We start from the raw sequence: 21,138 nt of genomic DNA on the forward strand, positions 1-21,138 counted from the left end.
AGACTTTTGCTTGCTTGATCCATTGAGTTAAATTGGAAGACTCAAGTGTGCAAAGCTAAGCATGTGTATGAGTGTTTGTGGAATCTGGACCTTAGTCTGCAGGCAGGAATATTCCAGTGGGTCTGTGTATGCCATGCAAAGAAGACCAGTAGGAAAGCATGGTGAAAGAGTAAGGTATGTTCTTACCTAGGAAAATAGATTCCGATTATGCTATTTTCTGTTCTTGTTACAAACTTTGCCATGAAAACAAGGCATTGGGATTAAAATAAAGGCTTTGTTGATGTACCTTGAAGTAATGAATCTCAACGCTTCACTTTTTTAAATATTCTAGAGTACTCAGTCTCTCCTTTTTCCTCAGCTAAGTCCATTTATCTTAAAGGGATTGAGCTTTATCCAACTTTTGTCCATACTCTTCTTTCAAAGTAGTTTCACTTTTGACTAACCAAGCATTCTCTGTCTCACTTGCTGACTGCTGCTCAGTTTTCATCAACAGCCCATGTGGGGAATTTTCCTAAAGTTCTGAAAGAATTAATTGCCTTGCTATGCCTGTGTTATCATTTTAAGAGGATTAGAGAAGGAGCCTAAGAAAATTCATGCAATAGTTAACATTGCTTATCACAAGTGGGAAGCAAGTCCTCAAAGATTTATTAATGTTTACAACTCAGTCAAACAGCTACATGAAAGGCCTGTGCTGGAAATTTCTGCTTCATCTGAAAAGGTACATCCTTAATTTAGAAGCAAGCACTTAGTTTTACCTGAATCTCTCTGGCCCATCTCTGCTCATCACTCTACTGTTATAATTCTTTGTGCTTTTTTCTCTTTGCTCTATTTGGTAGTATGTCATTTATTATTTTGGGGCAGATTCTGCAATCATTATTTATTTCAAGTAGCTCTCACATTGGTAGTCCCTTTGACTTCTAGGGACTATTCAGTAAGTGCCACTCAACATGAGTAAGGGTTGCAGAATCTGGCCATAGTGAATAAACAAAACCAACTACATAGAACTAAAAAAGTGTTTTTTCTAAGCAGTTTGTATTCCACAATTAAAATACTGCTAATTTATTGTGGTAATTGCTGTTAAATAAACATTGAACATAGAGAAAAGATGTATTTACTTCCATCAGTAAAAGTCTAAACATGGGTCTATTCTGTTGATTTTAAAAAAAACCTAGGAAAATAATAGTGAAAATATTATTAATGAGCTGATTTGGCTTACAGTAATTCAAATATCTCTAAATAAAGAGTGTTAGGCCACCTACCTGTGCTGCTAGTTACCTGAATGAGACTCTGTTTCAAGCAATAGTTGGTTTTGCTATAGAAACTATCATTGGCCTTCTCCAGTTTGGGCAGCTCTCAAAGGTCAGACCTTCTATCACTTCATTTTCTTTAAAATGGTTTTAAGGAGGTCTTTGGATACCATAAAATAGCAGGTATGTTCTGTCTGACTCCTCTCTAGATAATAGAACTTTTTAAAAAACCTCTTAAACACAAACATTCTCTTTAAATATAGACATCTGGTAGCAGCATATGAATAGGAAAGCTACAGATCAGACAAGCCTGAACGTTGGCTCAGGCCTCTTTTTAGCCAAGTGTTGGGGGTGACTGTCAAAAGGACTTCAGGAAGTTCAACCCTCAAATTCCACTAAATTTTAATAAGTGGGGTACCTAGCTCCTTTAAACCCCTTTCAAAATCTTAATGTTGCATAATGGCAAAATCGCAACAGGCTTCAACTGGCAAGTATGAAAGTCTGTGTTGTTAACACTTCCCCCCCTTGATTAATGAGAACTGTGTAGTTGCTCCTCTTGTCATGTTCACACATAGAAGAGGCTGTTCCAGGAATATCAAGCACTCTCATCTGACCCTGGTCAAGAAAAGCTTGGAGTCTGTAATGCCAGGAAGTGTGAAAGTTAGTGTGGTTCTGGAATCATGTCACTAAAGATCCCCTGGTATTTTTCATAAGAATAAGTGTGCCGTGGCCAAATTGCAGCTTATGTGCAGTATTCTTCCTTCCTAAAGTTCTTCTGCATTTTCAGGGGAATACTGTATTCTGCTTCACTTAATATCATATCTGCCTTATTATAGAGCTGCTCTGGGCTATTAATCCGATGCCATGCTGCTTTACTTATATGTCTGCATTTCAGTGATGGGTGAAATGATTGCTGTATAATATATAGAAGCCATTTCATGGACAAGTACTTTAGGTCATTTGGACCTCTTTTGCTTTCAGAAGTACTTACTGGCCCTTCTGTGGCACTGAACTGGAGGGTAAATTTCAGCCTTCCACATACCCTTGACCTTCAAACCAGCTGTCATGTTTACCTTTTTCTGGAGAGGTCAGAGAACCATTTCCTTTTAAATCAACAGTAATGTATCCAGCCTAAACTGTGAAAATCAGTAATTCTTAGATTAAACAAACCTATATTTATTTGAAAAAAAAAAAAGTGAAGACAAAAAAAAAACTTTTAAATTTATGAGCTTAACGTGGAATTTGTGATAAAACCTTTAAAGTTGGCACTTAAAAAGTTATATAGGAAAGTAGATTTAAAAGAAGTCTTTTTCCCAGCTACCATAATTAACAATGCTTCCTTCTATCTGTCTTTGCAACCTTTGGAAAATGACATTTCTCAGAGTACAATGTGGTTCATTGTATAACTCCCTAACTTCTGAAGTAAAGGTTTCTCAGATTAAAATGCACCCATTATTTGGAGGATCCTACATGTCCTTAACTTGCCAGTTTTCCCAATTCCTCTGCTCTGGCTATGGTGTCCTATGGCAGGCAGCATAGCTGAGTGGATAGGGCTTTGGCATCAGCATAGGAGATGAGTGATATGGAATTCTATTCCTTGCTCTGCAACTGACCAGTTGTTTGACCTTAGTTAAATTACTTCATTTTTTCTGTTTCGCTTCCACCCTTTGTGTGTCTTGTCCATTTAGGTTGTATCAACTGTTTGGGACAGGTACTGTGTCTATGCGTTTATACAGTGCCTGGCAAATGGGCCCTGTTATCAGTTGAGGTCTCTAGGTCCTACCATAATCCAAATGAAAAACAATAAAGTTACCAGTAATAACACTTTGCTGTTGTAAACAATTTGAACCAAGAGCAATAATTTTCATGGTGTAATAAAACTTTTCTTTCCATAAATGCATATACTTTGAGATCTTCACAGAAATTGAGATTTAAACACAACTGGTAGTTCTCTTCATGGTTCAGAGAGCCATTCTCCAAAAACAAGATAGCAAATTTGAAAAAATTAAGTTTGGTATATTAATACACAATTGAGTGTATCATTTTAATACTATTCTGTGCACATACAAACATAGCATCGAGACCACCTAATTGATCACAATGGCCTTCATGATTCTGATTTGGAACAGCAGCAAATGCTTATCTATTGCTATCCCTTTTCCTAATTTTTTAAAGTACTGGGGCTACCAACCTTATCATTAGACCTGGGAGCCACAGTCAAAGGACTAACATTGTAATTCCTCAAGATGTTTTGTTCAGGCATATCTCTGCATCCTCATGGAAATCCACTGGCGTCAGTAGATTTCTGAGCTATTGTTTTAAAGGGACAGACAACACTTCTGAAATATAAGTTTATATTTTAGAACAGGTTGTGTAGGTTTGAAAAAGATCATAAATCTACAAGCAAAAAATCTAGGAGACTAAGTCCAACATGTAAGTGTCACTGAGATCCTGAAAACTCCTGCTTAGCTGCCACCTAGCTATGTAGGTGCCTAAAGTACCTAGGTGCCTACATTTCTGCCAGTGTGTATGAATACTGCTGCCTCAGTCTCGGTGCCCAGGCACCTGTCTCACCCCTAAGCCACAGCAGGATCCTCAAACTAGGCATTCCCCTGTCTGTCTCACCTGCATGGCCCAATCCGGTAGGCATTTTCAGTGCACACCTAACAAACCTAATAAAACAGCCAGAGAAGGAAGTGGGGTATTGTGGACTACTTTCAGTTTCTTCCATCGAAGCTGTTCCACTTTGCAAAATAAATACAGATGGATTGGGTTAGGGAGAGTGAGAGTGACTCTGTAGCCCAGTGGTTAGAATGCCCCTGCCAGGAGGTAAGAGACCTAGTCTCCCTACTCTACTGACTCTTTATTCATGCACAGTGAAACAACTGTAACAGGAAATACTGAGAGAGACCTTCCGTAGAATATCCCATAGGGGTTAGGTCACTCTCCTGGGAGGAGGGGGAGACCTAAGTTCAAATGACTTCTCCACATTAGGAATTGAATCTGGGTCACCCACATCCCAGGTGAGTGCTCTAATCACTGATCTAAAACTTATAAGGAGAGCTGTAGCGCTATCATTGCCACTACCTTGCTTTTTGTTTGTTTTGTGTAAGAAAGGGCTTAGGTGGAGATAGGTGTTTTATTCCCTTTGAACAATGGGGTTTAGGCCTACTGGCCAGATTAGGCAGCTTTCTGCTTCTCATGTTGGCTTTTGTGAATCCCCTAACTGTCTGTATGCATTGTATGGGGAACCGAGTGCTGTGGATTCCCTTGGGTGACAAGGCACCTAAATGCTGAGTTTTCCAATGCCTAGGTTCTTTTGCGGGTGTAGTCCAAGATATTCATGTAGGAGACATGAAAGTACTGTTTCTGTGATAAAAATGTTCGATTACTTTAGCACATTTAGCCAAGATTTTAATAAAAGATATGCAGGATTGGGGCTTACAAATTTAAAAACATTCAGTCCAATTCTTGATATTCTAGTCTTATTGGTAAGTATAAGACTTATGACCTAAAGCATGTCTGTCTTCTTACAGGCACTTCCGTTGGATTGATTTGATAAATACTCTTCACCCTTTAAAGCGGTCAGGTGTAAAGTTGAGCTAAAAAAATGTAGACCTGGTCTATATTCAGAGTTGAATAGTTGAACTTTAAATTGTATAAAATCAAATTTAGTTAAATTGATGCAAAACATAGTGATGACAATCTTAATTCAGTGTAGCCCTGCGCAATAGTTTGGGGTTGGCCCAGGGTTTCTGCCTAGGAGGGAGGCAACACCACTTCGTTACAGACAGGCAAACACTCAGTAGCCTTGGCCCTCGGTCAGGGCAGGGCAAGCAACGAGTCTTTAGCTCTGGTCCTTCTGACAGGACGGAGCAGGCAAAATACACAGTCTCTAGCCTGGATCCTCAGGCTGGGGCGGGACTGGCAAAACAATTTATATGCCCAGGTTTCCAGACCAGGCCGGCAGGCAAAACAAAACAGTCTCTACACCCAGGTCCTCAGGCCAGGGTGGGACAGGCAAGACAAACAGATTAACCAACTACAGCCTATCGAGGCTTAGCAGACCGAAGGGGTAGTCACCCCAGGGTTGAGGGTGGCAAGGGGGGAGGAGGATACAGGTCCAACTACACTGCATCCCAGTCGAGGGACCTACCAGTGGCGGGGTATCTCACCACTGGGTCAGTGGGGCTCCCTCCAAAACACGCTGACTAGTGGCCCAGTGTGGGCAGAGCCAGACCAAGGCTGGCTATCCCTGGGCCACTTCCTTCACCCCAGGTACCTGTAGCCCATGTCATAGTCCAGATGGCGAGGGGCAGCCCCAGCAGGCCCTCAGGGTCACGAGCATCTGGCAGCTCCTCCAAGTCGTTCAGTGCAGGGGGCTTGGGCAAGTTGCAGGCAGCAGGTAGCTCCTCTAAACCATGGGCAGCAGGCTGCTCTCCCCAGTCATGGGCCACAGGCAGCCCTTCCCAGTCACGGAGGTCCGGAAGCTCAGGCAGGCCCTCTCGGCTTCTGCCAGTGGGTAGTTCGGGTAGCACTTTGACAGGGTCGGGCTCAGGTCCCAGCCCTGAGGGGAGAGACCTCCTTCTCCTCTGACAGCTTCCCCCAGACTGAGCTACAGGGCTTTTATACTTCCTGTCCTACCCCTGTGCTTCCAGTTTGCAAGTGGGGTGGTACCCAGGCCTGCCCACCAGGTGGCATGCGTCAGTCCCTCAATGTCAGCCTCGGAAGAAGGCCACACTGCTTCGCTACACCTTGTTTTACATCAATTTAGTTTAAATCAATTTGTTTTCATGTGACTTGCACTGGTTTAACTAAGTTGGCTTCAGATCACACCTTTAATTAAATGTGTGCAACTTTGATTAGAGAGAAGGCGTGAGTCAAAATTTTGCCAAGTAGCTTGCTTTCTCTATTGTGAATATACATTTGGGTCCTTTGTTTCCTGTTATGGATGCCATGAATTATTTTTACTATTGTGTCTCTGGCAGAATAATTTTAAATGAGATGACATGCTTAATATGAGAATAACTCGGACACAGTATATAAAAGCAAAGATAATTGGAAGCTTTCAGAAATACCTCTTCTATCTTCACTTGATATACCATACCTATTGGAAGTAAAATATGTTTTATTGACTTTCATAGCATGATTATATTAGCTAAGCTATCTGTACAATTGACAAATTGGAAGTGATGCAGTTTTGATAAATATGCAGTTCATTTTTCAAACATTGTGACTTGACATCTTTTCAAATGGGTACATTGATTTTTATGACATCATGCGGTTTGAAAATTCACATCATTAGCTTGAAAGAAACATTGATATCTTAGATGCACTGAAGCAGGACATCCAATGTCCATCTCAAGCCCCAAGATCACTGCCGCAGGTTAATGGATATCAGGCCTGCTACAAGAGCCTCCAGCAGAGTATTTCAGGGTAGGGGAAAGCAGATAAAGCCCGTTCCTTCTTTGGAACGCTCCCCTTTATTGTAGGCCAAACATACAAGATAAAATTTCTTCAGAACACCTGTCTCATTTCACTTCTTCAGTTATCACTTTGGTGAAATGAAATGTAGATAAATTAAAAATCAAGGTGATTCAGAAATATAAGGTCTGATTTTTGAAAGTGCTTAAGTCTCAGTGCAAGTCAGTGGGACTTTGGTCAATACAAGTCGGCTCAGTGTAAGGTCACCACAGTTAGTTTATTGCTCATATGCATGTTTATGTGGTTGCTTGTGTCAGTGCTGCACGAACTCCTCAGGAGCGCTTGTGTCAACGCAAAGTGCAGTGCATCATAGGTAGGGATCCCAGTGTGCCATGTACTGCTATCCAGCATAATACCTTTTGGGAAATTATCTCACTGTGTTTTGGAATAGAAATGACTTGCCCAGAGATCTCTCAGAGTATGGCATAAAGTTCCCAGCCTGCAGCTTTCTTCATTCTATAATGACACCTATATCGTGTAATTTTCACACCTATTTTAAAAAATCCCATGAATCCGCCTGGCACATTTCGATGCCGTCATCTCTGACAGAAACATAGATATGATATAATCCTACACTATTCTCATGAATGTTGCAAATACAGGATGCATGATGCTCCTGTATTTGCAGGTCCTTGGGAAGTACTGCAACAACAGGGGATCTGACAATGTCTTCAAAGACAGTCTGATGAGGGACAGAGTGGAGAAAAACAATTCAAGGTTGTCAGTGATGTTCAGATATCAGCTGCAGATGATTGAGCATCACTTCTGGGCCCGAGAAATGAGCACTGAATGTTGGGATTGCATAGTAATGCAGGTTTAGGATGATGAGCAGTGGCTGATAACTTTCATATGTGTAAAGCCACCATGTTCCTAGACCCGTGTGCTGAATTTGCCCCAGCCCTCCTGTGTGGCGACTCCAGATTGAGAGCTGCATTGAGAATGGAGAAGTGAGTGGTGATCTTATTCTGAAAGCTTGCAATGCCAGATTGTTACTGGTCATGGAAAATCATTTGGAATTGGAAAATCTACTGTGGGCTGTTGTCATGAAAGTGTGCAGGGCCATTGATTATCTTCTGCTATATAGGACTGTGATTTTCTGCCATATACAGTTTATGAGGGATGGATTTGCAGCGATGGGATTCCTGAACTTCAGTGGGACAATAGATAGCACACATATTCCTTTTTTGGCACCAGATTACCTTGCCACAGAGTACATCAACAGAAAGGGCTAGTTCTTTAATTTTGCAAGCACTGGTAGATCACAGGGACTCTTCACCGACATCAGTGTGGGCTGGTCAGGGAAGGTACATGACATACACATCTTTAAGAACACAAAACTATTCAGAAAACTGCAAGCAGGGACATTCTTTCCTGACTGGTGGATTACTATTAGTGATATTGAAATGCCACTAGTGTTTCTTAAGGTCCCAGCTGTCCCTTTCTCCCCTGGCTCGTGAAGCCTTACACTGGCCATCTCAACAGCACCAAGGAAGGATTCAACTACTGGCTCAGCAGGTGCAGAAAGACTGTTGAATGTGTTTTTGGTAGATTGAAGGGATGCTGACAGTTTTTACTCACTAGATTGGATCTCAGTGAGAAATATATCACAATAGTTATAGTTGCCTGTTGTATAGGGCATAATATCTGTGAGGCAAAGGGGGGAAAAAAGCTACCACCAGGGTGGAGGTGAAACTGCTGTCTGCTGACTTTAAACATACAAGCCACATACAAGGTCCAGTACAAAAGCTCTATGTGAAGCTATGTGGTTAAGGGAAGCTTTGAAAGAACAATATTATGATCAGCAACAGGAGTGTTCTGTGCTTGTCTGATCTCTGGGTTTGGAGTTTTGGATGCTGGTAGGAATTGTGTAGTGCCCTCTGTACATTTATAAATATAACTGAGTGTTTTTTTGAAGTTATGAATTAATGCTTGCAGTATATTTACAAGTACCATGTGTGAACTGATAAAGATACTTTTATTCTCCAAAAATATATAGACAGTGGCAAAAACAGCACAGAAAAAACAATGTGCAAAGAAACATAGACAATGTAATACAAACTTTTAACATAAATTAAAGAAACATAACTTTAAAAATAGAAAGACAGCAAACATTTCTGTAGTTTGTTATTTTATGTTGAATTCCTTTTTATTGCTTTTATTCAGAGAAAGAAATCAGCACAGGATCACAGAGAGATGCAACACAGGGACAGTCTTTATTGAACTAACACTAAAACTGAGCCAGGAGTGGCTGAGCTATCCCCTAATAATCTAACTCTATTGTTATGGCAACAAGCTAAATTCTGTTGCTACGGCAACCTCGGCAATTAGGCAAGACACAAAATACACAACATATTCCTCCCCCTTTAATGAAAGCACCTATTTAAAAGAACAATCCCCGAGGATTATTCTGCCCCGTAAAGTGGGTTTGCCCTAGCTAAAGATCTAGCCGTTGAGGAGGTCTTCTCTCTCTAGGTAGATTACGGCAGACTTCTGGTGTTCTTGCACTGGAAGGTGTTATTGGTGTGGGTCTAATATTGGACTCAGGACTCATAGCTCAAACAGGTGATGATGTTGTATCTGCTGCAGAGGTGGATGGAGAAGGGGAGTCAGAAACGGGTGACTCCTGACACGATGAATCTCACCTGTAATGGTGAGGTCAGGCAGTTCAATTGGAGATGTGTCCTTGGGACATGTATGACACAACAAATGATCTACATGTCACCTCCAGGTGAGATCATCTGCAATCTGGACAGTGTGGGAAACAGGTCTTGTTTGGGTAATGACTGTAGCAGGGACCTATTTAGCTTTAGAAGCATAGATCTGAGCTAGGACAGGCTGTCCAGGACTAAAAGTTCAGTCTTTTGCTCTGTGTGCACATCTGATGACTTGGTTTTGCTGTTGCACAGCTTGTCATGCTCTGGCAGATCAAAGCAAGTGCACAGCTGTGGTCCCATCATTAGAAAGGCCAGGTACGCTTTGGTTATAGCATGAGGTGTGTTTCTGTAGGATAGTAAGAAGGTGTCCAGATGCTTTTGAATGGATGAATGTCTCCTTGCAGATCTCAAAGCTTGTTTCATGGTCTCCACAAACCTTTCAACTAATCCATTGGAGGATGGATGACATGGTGCTGAAGTGATGTGATGTATCCCATTTACTTTCATAAAATTTTCAAACTCCTGAGAGACAAACTGGGGTCCGTTGTCGCTCACAAGTTGTTCTGGCAGACCGAAACGACTCAAGATTTCATGCAGTTTCTGGATAGTACTTTCAGCAGTAATGGAAGGCATTACAGAGACTTCTGGGTGTCTACAACAACCAGGAACATGCTTCCTTCAAATGGGCCAGCAAAATCAACGTGAATACGCTGCATCAGATTTTCAGGCCAGTCCCATGGGTGTAGGGGCGCCAACTGAGGTGCGTTCCTCACACTCTGACATGAAGTACAAGCTCTTGCCTTCTCTTCCATGGCACTGTCCAGGCCAGGCCACCAAAAGTAGCTTCATGCAATTTCTTTCATGCGTACTATTCCACAGTGACCTGAATGTAGCTGTTCTAACATCTGTGATCTCAGTAGTGGTGGAATAATGATGCGCATCCCCCACATCAAGCAATCAGAATGGATTAATAACTCCATATTCTTGGACATGTAGGGAAGAAGGTCGGGTGAGACCTGAGAGTCCCATAGAGATGTTCCATGCATCACTAGATCCATAACTTGGGACAGTACTGGGTCAATGCGAGTTGCCTTCTTTACTAGAGTAGCAGTGATGGGTATGTTCCCTACCTAGTAGAAGATTTCTTTCTGGCCAATATCTTGATGTTTAACTGGGAAAGGCAGCGTTAAGAAACCATCTGTGTTGCAGTGCAGAGTGGATTTCCGATATTTGATCTCATGTGTGCGCGGAGAGCAACAATGCCTATCGTTGCATGATGACTAGCAGCCAATGGTGGAATGCCTGTGCATGGTCCAAAAATTGATGTTAGAGGTTGATGGTCAGTGAGAAGTGTGAACTTCCATCCAAAGAGGCACTGGTGAAATTTCCAAATTCCAAAAATGATTCTCAGTGCTTCATGTTCAATTTGGACATAGTTAGTTTCTGCTTTGCTTAAGGTGCGTGAGGCAAAAACAATGGCTCTCTCCTCTCCTGAAGGTAAAATGTGTGACATGACCACTCCCGCTCCATAAGGGGAGGCATCGCAGGCCAACTGTAGAAGTAAGGATGGATCAAAATACATCAGAACCTCTGAGTTTAGCAATGCACATTTAGCCTTGATAAATGGAACATCACAGGCTTCAGTCCACTTCCAGACCTTGTTCTGACCAAGGAATTTATGTAGTGGTTTTAGTAGTGTTATTAACTTACCATAATAGTTCAATAGAATTTATGTAGTAGTTTTACTAGTTTTACTAACTTTCCATAATAGTTCAATAGCCCTAAAAAAGAGCGAAGTTAGCATACGTTTTGAGGAGGTGGAGCTTCCACAATAGCCTTGACTTTTGCAGGAGCCTTACAAAGGCCAGTAGCATCTATGATATGTCCCAAATAGTCAACAGATGGCTGGAAGAATTCACATTTGTCCTTGTGGACTTGTAGGCCATACTCTTCCAGCCTTTGTAGGTCAGCCTCCAAGTTCTTAAGGTGATCCTCCTCATTCTTGCCAATGACCAGGATGTCATCAAGATATCACTGGACTCCTGGCAAGTCACTCAAGATCTGGTCCATAGCCCTCTGGAACAAAGCTGGAGCAGACGTTATTCTGAAGGGCAAGTGACAGTATTGGTAGAGCCCTTTATGTGTCATGATAGTCAACAGTTCTTGAGACTTCCAATCAATGTTCATATGTAAATATGCCTGACTCAGATCAATCTTGCTGAACTTTTGGCCACCAGCCAAGCCAACAAAGAGGTCATAGATGCAAGGTCATCAATGCACACAATATCAGGTTAACAGTGATCTTAAAATCCTCACAAATCTGAATCTGAAATCTGAATGGAGCAATCTTTCTTCAATACTGGAACGTTTGGGGTTGCCCGTTGGCTGTGGGTAACTGGTACTAGGACTCCATTTTTGACCAGGCACTCCAGATCCGCTTCAACCTTTGGCGTGATGGCATATGGCACAGTTCTGGCTTTCAGACATTTTGGTTGGCTGTCAGGCTTAATGTTCAATTTCACAGTGATTCCCTTCATGCTTCCCAGCTCCTCTCCAAAAACAACAGCATGTTTCTTTAATACAGCTGTCAGACTTGTTTCTTCTTTAGCCATTCTGTGCACTTCTGCCCAGTTCAGCTGGATCTTCCTAAGCCATGACCTTCCCATTAAGGCTGGGTAATTGCCTTCCACCACAAACAGTGGCAATTTAGCAGTCTGTCCATTGAGCTCCACCTTAACATCAGTAGTGCCCAACATGGGTACAGCTTCTCCAGTGTTCGTCTTCAGAACAATTTTTGTCAGCTTAAGCGGGCGATGCTTTAGCTTCTCCTTATACACAGTGTCTGTGACCAGTGAAACTGCTGTGCCAGTGTCCAATTCCACATGTACAGGTTTACCTTCCAACAGTGGGGTTATACAGTATTCGTGTGAGCCAACTGCCATGGACAAGGCATGGAGTGGCATTTCATCTTCTGACTGGGTGTCACTTTGATCATCCTGAGTCTGCTGTACGGTGTACAGATTTTCCTTTTTGGTCCGCCAGACAGCAGGCTTCTTTTTTTCCAGTTTGCCTGTTCTGTTTGACTCTTCTTTCTTTTGTTTGCAGGCATGCTCAATATGTCCCTTTTGCCACATTATCAACACACTAGGTCTTTACATCAGCATTCCAATGCATAGTGACCCAGCTTTCCACAGCGGCAACATTCCCGGCTCCCCACTGTCTTGTGGGTAGGTTCTTGTGACACCTTATGCACTCTGGTCGATGCACTGAGCTGTTGGGCTTCCTTTGTGGCCAGCTCCATAGAGATTGCAATTTCAATGGCCTTCTGCCAGGTGAGCTGGGCTTCTGTCAATAGGTGCTTCTGTATTGCTTCATTGTGCAGACCACACGTTAACCTATCGTGTAGTGTGTCATTTAACACATCATTAAATTCACCATGCTCAGCAAGATTCTTCAGAGCTGCTACAAATTGCACAATTGTTCCACCTTCTTCTTGATTCCTTTTGTGGAACCTAAATCTCTCTGCAATTACCGGCGGTTTTGGAGAAAAATGTGCTGAACATGTCCTCCCTCATTCTCTTCTTTCTCTTCCTTATTATAGCCCCACCCCACTGACTAACCAAACAGGGGAATGAAAAGCAGATGCCAACTCTCCCTCTGTTTCTCAGATGAGTAAAACGATGAAAAGTTGGTACCTCTGTTTTGTTAACTTGAGGATGGGCCAGGCACCATTTTTAAATTTAAATGCTCTAAGGATAAATACATGCACATGCTTACCCAGGGTCCCTTCCCCTTCATTGGGCTCATCCTTGTCTTGGTCATTCTCCTTGCTGTTCCTGGCACGGGTCTCTGCCTTGTGCTCCTTTGAGGTATCCACAGTTGTCCGCAGGGTACTGGAAGGTTTCCACCAAGTATGCCATGCAGCTCATTGTAAAAGCAGCAGAGGTGTGAGTCAACACCAGATTGATTGTTAGCTTTCCTAGTTTTGTGATATGTCTGTCAAAATTCCTTCATTCTCATGTGGCACTGCTGCTAATCCCTGTTGTACCCATTTGCCTGTAACCCCCATGAATTTTGCTCATAGATGTCCACATTTCTAGTTCATAGTTGTGCTTGCACAGCTTCCTCTTGCCACAGGTCCTGGAGATCCAAAACTTTGTCTACTCTGAGCAGGAGCTTGTCTAATGCATGGACCCAGCATGGGTGGTTGGGCAGTTGCATACAACAAGGAAGAGCTTGTAGGTGTGCTTGCCAAGATGGGCAATTAGGAAAAGGCATTACAAAAACACACAATGAGTTTTAAAGTGGGAGGTAGCTTCCAGTCTCTGTGCCCATCGGGCAGTGGAATTTAAAATTGTCACCAGAGAAATCATTGTTGTAGGGAATGGGGTATTGTAGGACAGTTGTTGGAGGACTCTTAGGTTTGACACAGGTAATGCACTTGCACTATGTCACCCTCAGTAGGTTGACCACGGCTCCACACAGTTTGAGTAGGTGGTTTTACTGCATCGCTGTTAACAGGTCACTTACATCATCTGGAGACAAATTTGAGTGTGGACGCATGCACAAATAAATTGACGCAAGGTGACTTATGGTGACCTAACTGTATAATGTGAGTGAGGTGCTAGTCTACCTAAGTGACTTAGGCACTTTTGAAAATGTCACGCGTGGCCTCAGTTCAGCAGGATATTTAAGCTATGCCTAGTCCCTATGAGGAACATAGGAACATAAGAATTGCTATACTGCATCAGACCCAAGGTCCTTCTAGTCCAATATCCTGTCTGCGAAAGTGCCTGTACCAGATGATTTAGAGAAAGTTGTAAGAACCTTTCAGTAAACATATGTGGGTAATCTGCTCCCCTCCCCCCCTCCAACTTTCTTTTTCAGAGTTAAAGATTGGTTTAAATCCTGAAGTCAATGGACTACTTTTGCTCAGAGTTAAGTGTGCGCTTAAGAACCTTGTTGAACTGAGGCCTGTATGACTCTGTTTTACCTTAGACTAATGAACCACAAATAGACTAGTGATTTGCACCTGCTTTACCCTACAGCCAATGTTGGGGCTTCAATACGTCCCAAACAGAACAGTTTAAAAAGCCCTAAACATCATTATTCAATATGATTAATAATAAAACAGATTTCTATCAGAATACAGATCCAGCTTCTCAGCTGAAGTCAATGGAGCAGCACCTCTTTATATCAGCAGGGGATTAGCCCCACCACTTTTAGTACAGTGGTTGACATTAAAAAAGAAACATTTGTCTTATTGTAATATAAACATATTTGCCACCATTATAAGACTAGGAAATATGATAAAATAATATTGCAAGAAAATGAGGGCTTTGTTTTTGCAGTTATCAACAGTATATTTGTGGTGTTTTTAAATCCAGTTTGATGGAAGGGAAAGCTAATAGTTAAAATCTAACCAAAATTTTGAAATACGTTGAATCAGACACAAATGCAGGACATCATATCACATGCACCATTAATATACAGCAAACACTGATGTTTTATAGCCTGTGCATTTGCATTTGACTGTTGAACTCCAGCATGACAAGAGTCTGTCTTATGCCATTTAAAATCTTGACTTTAGCAATACAGTACATTAAACAAACACTAGCAGAAAAGTGATAGCTGTTATAAAGCTTTTGAGCAACTGTTAAGCTTTATGTTCTTGGGGCACTTATGGAAAATTGCTTCTAATCTCCCTTTCAAGGAAAGAAAATAAAACATTCAGAGATATGGAAATGCATCAGCATTATTCTGTTTTTTTTTGTTTTTTGTTTTTGTTTTTTTTTTGTTGGCCAAAATAATTTAGAAAAAAATGTTTATTTGAAAAGCAGTGAGCTGATTTACCAATTTTTTAAATAAACACTGTTATTTGCAACAATCAAAAACAGAGTGTGTATGGGGTGAGGAGGAAGTTGATTTTTAATTTAATTTTTGGCATGTTGCATCATAGGTGATGTAATAATGCTTCAGTGATGCAGAACATAGATGCATATCTCGACAATGTGTCAGAAATAATTTTAAAAATCAAGTCAATGTATGAATATTGTTTAGCTCACCTCTTACCATCATCTATTTTATAACAACTTTTGTCTTTGTTCCAACGTTTGCAGGAGTTAAAAGTGTAGAACTTGTTTTCTGCACAAAAGACATGGTTGAATCCAATATAATAAATGAACCCTAGGTTTGTAAAATAACAATTTAATTCAGCAATAAGAAGTCTCTTTGTCATAGGCAAAGATAGCACTCTGGAAGCCTTAAGTATCGTCCATTAAATTATTATTAAATCACACTTAAACTGTCATTTGTGTCTTACATTTTTAATATAATTGTCTTATTCTAAGTGCCAGCTATAATGTGATTGATGGTTTACAAGAGTTTACTGTACGCTGTGGCTTACAGACCATGATTTCCATAGCACACAATTACATCTTTATGTCTTTCCCTTTACTGAAAAGATCAAGCCTGAAAATCAAGATGATATGTAAATGTTTTAATTAAAAATTCTACAGGTGTGTCATAATGAATGTTTACTAAGGACAAAAATGAAAACAATGAACAAACTGTTCTAGTAAAAGGATTGTTACAAATCCTTGTTACAGTGTTACAAATAAAACATAAGGGTAAAATTCTGGCCCCATTGAAATACATGGCTAAACTTAACTTCAATAGAGCCAGGATTTCACTTCAGAATTATAGCATAAATTAGTTCATAAAAGATGCCTCCAAACATGAAAGTACAACACACACACTGTTTGAATATTTTCCTACCTCTCAAACTCCAGTCCTGAGTAAGCAAAGCATCCCTATTCAGGACAGCATTTTATGCATCTGCTGAACTTTAAGCAGATGCTTAAATCCCATGAGACTTAAGCATTTCTTTACATTTAAGTATGTACTTAATTGTTTTCCTGAATTGGGGCCTAAATATCCAATTTCTTGTAATAAATGGATAGCTTGGACTGCCAGTTCATACCTACTCTGAAGGAATAGCCTAGGAAATGCTAGCTTTTCCCTTCCAACAGGAATTTAAGATAGAGTGTGAGAGACAACATTTTGTAGTCTAGAAGTTCACTTCTTTGCACAGGGTCACCACAAAGATTAAGTGGGACTGAAGAGTTGCATAGGCCTGGTGCCAGCACTCTTCACAGGGATGAATTTCACTTTTAAAATATTCCTAATACATTAAAAATTAGATGAACAGTTGAGTGTGTGTGTGTGTGTGTGTGGTTTAAATTTGTATTTTAAAGTTTTATGCTATTGCTTCACTGCATAAAGGATTTTTACTGCAAAAAATGGTGTAATTTCTCCATGAAAATGCTGAGGTTTCAAATGAGATAGATATGTTAAGACATTGTCTTCAATGAAAATCTATATTCCCTAGTGGACACGACAATACATATACTGTGAATAAATCCATGTAAAAATTTGTGAAGTTGAAATAGTTAATTTCACGCTGTTCTAATGCTTTCATCACTTACACCCATGAATAACCAATCAGTTTTACACACATTTGACCATGCTACTTCATACCTGAATAGTAGCAATCCAAGTGTGAACATTGTGACTACTTTTCTAATAGACATACTTCTTTCTCAGGGGAAAAATCTAAAAGACATCTTTCCATGTTGCAGTCAACATGTTACTTTAAAAATTCCTGAATAACAGAAATATTTGAAACATGAAAGGAAATAATATGGGTTAGCAGCTTTGCTTTTGATATATTTTGAGAGGAATAGATCTAGGAATATTGGGCAAAATCCTGCCCCCATTGAAGTTGGTGACAAATCTATCAACTACAGTGAACTTGGGATTTTGCCTATTGACCACCAAATGTACATTCTTTTTGGACAGGGCCTAGTTTAAGGAGTGAAATGGAACTGCAGTGAAACACAGCCCTGTTGCTGCCCATCTGCACAGGGATGGATTTTACTTAAACTGCTCAATACCACGTCATCTTCTTTCCCCACTGTAAGGAAAGGTATATTTAATACATCAGGATCTAAATTCTGGGGTCTTCGCTCAGTTTTCAATTAAGTCAGTGACAGCTTTGCTGGGTAAAGACTGACTAAAAATAAATAAAGACTATAGAAGTCTATCATTTATATTATGATTACACCTAGAAATTCCACTCAGTATTGTTGTCCCATTGTGTTAGGTGCTATACAAACATATAGTCCCTGTCTTCATGTGTTTTATTGCGCCTCATTTAACATTTGAACAATTTTATCTGACTGCTTATTTCACATATTTATTTTTAATCTTTGAGCTATACCACCCTGATTTTTATTCCCTCTTTGGAGTATACTTGGACTCTGTACAAGCATGTTAGCCTCTTATGCTCTTAGTTTTCTTTCTAATTCCTTTACCATTGCTAAATGGAAGCCATTGGGACTATTTCAAACCACAGGCTTTTACATTGACATAAGTGGCAGGGTCCATAGGATGAGGAATTGACCTTTGATCATCTACTAAATTAGTAAACAAGTCTTTCCTGTTGCAGAGCAAAGCCAGAATCCGTAGACGTATACAATCACAGAGACAAGGCTGGAAATAATAGATGCTTCTTTTGTTAATGAAGTTATCGTCAAGAGATTGGAGCACATAAAAGGAATAATGTTATACAGAAAGAAAAGACAAGTGTGGTGGTTTTTTGCACATCTCTTAACTGTGACTTATATCTTTCCCTCCTTATATTCCTCTGTCCTTATTCATTTTACTGTAATTTAATAGAAGTGAAAAGTGATTAATCCTGAATTAATATGTAACCCACTGGTCAGATTGTGTTACTGGTGCCCCTCTGTATCTGATCCAGATAAGGCTCATGTTTGCTATAGTTCCACTTAGCTAGCTGTAGTTCAAACTGTAGCCCCTTCATGCTTTTAGGTCTCAGGGTCTCTGGTTTAATTCCTGGTGTGTCAGCCAAAATGTTGGCCATCACAAATACCTGATTTCCCTTTAGTCAGTAACTGCTCTAGATTTAATGGGCAACATCCTAATTTATGCTCTGTCCTGGACAGGGAATCTGACATAGAAAGCCCTGAGCAAGAGCAAGACAGGACTCTAGAGATCACTAGATTTGAGGACCAGCTAATATTCTGGCCACCATGCTATAAGGTTAAGACAGAATATGATAGATAAAGATGAACATGTGCTTGCAGGACTGGAGGCTTAATTTGTAAACAAGAATGAAGTTCCATGTGGAGATGGGGGATGAGAAGAAGCAGCTTGAGCAAAGAGGGAGGTGAAGGAATGAAAGGCAACAAACCAGCAGTTTTAAATTTCCCACTCCCATTAATATGCTGTGCTGGTGAGTGTGACTCTTTCAACTACATTTAAGTGATATTCTAGTGTAAAAGGTGAACTGGAAAACCATACTCCAAATTATTTTCTTCTTTATAAAAAAGTGATTTAATATTGCATGCTGGTGAGAAACTTCAGCTGAAAGATCAGCTGTGTTCTAGAGAATAGAGGGGGAAAGTCTAATAGCCCAGGTAACTTGATAAAAATATCAATAAATCTACTCCAAATAACAGAAGTTATTCATAATATTTTCTCCATTTTTCTCATTATTTCCATAGGAAGTGCTTTTCACAGTGGACAGACACATTACATAAACTCTCCCAAACTGCTTTTTATAAAGCTTATAAAATGCAGTGTAAAACTAATGAGCCATCCTTTAATAGCATGAAGTCACTTAATAGGATGAACATTAGTAAGGTATTGGTGAACTTCTTGGGTGGTTGAAGGCATTCTGCCTAATGCATGCAAGGTGTGAGCCAATAGCCTGCTAATGCACATCCTGTTGTACCTAATTATAATATTCTTGCCTATCATCCCTATCCCATTGTTTATTTTAGAGTGTCCAGTCTATTTTCAAGTGACTCAGATATGGAAGTTTCTGTCCCTTTTATTGTGAAGTTGTTCTGCAGTCCTACTAACTTTGCTGTTAGGATTTTTTCCTTATTGTACAACCTACATTGTTCCTTGCCTTTCTTGTAATCAAACTTATGTGTATGTGTCATGATCCTTCATGTAATATAGCCCTTCTTAAGAAACTTTTCACTCTTTGTAAATTTGATGCTCTGTATCTCTGCTATGTTTAAATCAAGTCAAACAGAAATTACATTTGAGTGCTGATCAGAGATCTGGCAATTTTGTTACCTACTCTTCCCTGTCAGATATCTATCATATTGTATGCAGCTTAAAAACTGACCAACGGTGCCTGATTCTCTACTTGGTTTACATTGTTCAAGCACCAGGTGCAGATGTTTGATAAGTGTTATACTGTAAGCCTACATAATCAGCACTCTCTTGTTAAGTGATCATCTCAATGAGCTGGAGGAGGGAATTAAAAAAAAACCAACCCTAAAATAAAAAATTCTGTTAGTGTGGAAGAGGGGAATACATTACCTTAACTACTTTCTACTTGACAGTACTTTATAAAACATTTTTTTCTCTTCTAGAGAGCATATATATGCAAAGACTTTCAAAAATGGGACCCTAGTGTTACCTGGTACCTAAAAAGTGACCACATTGTCAATGCTAAGCATCAATTGCAGTCAATATGAATTTAAAATCTAACTTTAGGCACCCACTTTTTAAAACTTGTGGCCATGGTATTTAGACCCAAACTAAGTGGTGCATTGTCACAATTAAAAATGGAGATTTTTTCATGATTTAAAAAAAAATGTCTGACTGCAAAATAGTGTTATTTTTGTCAGCCAAAATGATGCAACTTCATCTTATGTGCTTTGCTGGTGGACTGTTCATGACTGAGGTCCTCGGATATCATTTATGGTAAGATTTTACTATCCTCACTAAGGTTGAATAGTACCTTGCTCTAATACCTAAGAGTATTATTTTAATCAATTGAAGTACTTATGGGGACACTTATTACTCAATATGAGTAAGAATATGAGAATCTTGCTCAGAATTCATTAAATCCTAGACAATGATCTTAGAAAAGTTGTGTAATATTGTTTAGCTCAAAGAAAAGTTTAGTCAATAATAGCCATACCATAGTATTATAACAGTAGCACTAGTGCTAACTATAGTTGAAGCATTTCCATTACAGCCTTGTGTTTTCCTTAGGGTGACCAGATTTCCCGATTGCATAGGGACAGTCCTGATGTTAAGGGCTTTGTCTTAAATAGGCACCTATTGCCTCTCACGCCCATCCCAATTTTTCACACTTGCTACTTGGCCGCCCTAATTTTCTTTCACTCACACTTTCTTAAAATTTCTCTTGTTGAGTTGAAATTTTCCAGGTGAATTTCATTTATCAATGTGTGTAAGATTTTGAGCAAATGAGTTTCAGCCATTTTTGAATAAAAAATTCAAAATACGTTATCCTCCTGGTTTAAAAATAAAAAAAAATCTTGCATCCATTTTTGAACAGCTCTCATGCCCAACATGAAAAATTGCATAAAATAATACATAATTCCCCCCTGAAATCAACATTGTAGTCCAAAGTAAATGATGTCAGAAATGTTGAAAGTCCATGTGTAACCGATAATAACTTGATTAAATTATAGCCAATGTATTCAACTATTATTATTTATTTATTATTCTGTTTGCAATATATTAAAAAGATGCACCTTCTGTAAATACTTTTCTCTTAGGAGATCACAATTAAAAAAACATTACACAGAAAGGCAGGTCTGTGTTTCAGGAGAGAGGATTTGTGTGACACAGGAAGAGTTTCTGCATGTTGCTGTGGGATAAGAACTAAAGGATAATGAAAT

Source organism: Emydura macquarii, unplaced genomic scaffold (genome assembly GCF_026122565.2).
Source record: "Emydura macquarii macquarii isolate MOO-44397 ecotype Brisbane River unplaced genomic scaffold, CSIRO-AGI_Emac_v2 contig_75, whole genome shotgun sequence".
NCBI lineage: Eukaryota > Metazoa > Chordata > Testudines > Chelidae > Emydura > Emydura macquarii.